Raw genomic sequence first — 660 nt, 5'->3', positions numbered from 1 at the left:
TTTCCCGCTCTTTTCTCCCCTCACGTTTCCCGCCCTTTTCTCCCTTCATGATCCCCACCATTTTGTCCCCTCATGTTTCCTGCCCTTTTCTCCCCTCAAGTTTCCTTCCCTTCCCTTCTGTTTCCTACCTTTTCTTCCTCTCATTTCCCGTCCTTTTCATTCAAATTTACTGTCCTTTTTGCCTTCCATTTCCTGCCCTTTTCTCCCTTCACGATCCCCACCATTTTGTCCCCTCCCATTTCCCGCCCTTTTCTCCCCTCACGTTTCCCCCCGATGTTTTCCACCATTTTCCCCCTCACATTTTCTACCTTTTCTCCCCTTCTGTTTTATACCTTTTCTTCCTCTCATTTCCCCTCCTTTTTGCTCAAGTTTACTGTCCTTTTTGCCTTCCATTTCCTGCCTTGTTCTCCTCACGTTTCCTGCCCTTTTCTCCCCTCACGATCCCCACCATTTTGTCCCCTCACGTTTCCCTCTCTTTTCTCCCCTCACGTTTCTCCCCTGACGTTTTCTACCATATTTCCTCCTCATGTTTCTCACAATTTCTCTCCTTGTTTCATACCTTTTATTCCTCTCATTTCCCGTCCTTTTCACTCAAGTTTACTGTCCTTTTTGCCTTCCATTTCCTGCCTTTTCCTCCCCTCACGTTTCCCCCGTCATGTT

The sequence above is a fragment of the Pyrgilauda ruficollis genome, unplaced genomic scaffold (genome assembly GCF_017590135.1).
Source record: "Pyrgilauda ruficollis isolate IOZ18807 unplaced genomic scaffold, ASM1759013v1 scaffold950, whole genome shotgun sequence".
Classification (NCBI taxonomy): Eukaryota; Metazoa; Chordata; class Aves; order Passeriformes; family Passeridae; genus Pyrgilauda; species Pyrgilauda ruficollis.
Note: the sequence above shows the minus strand (reverse complement) of the source record.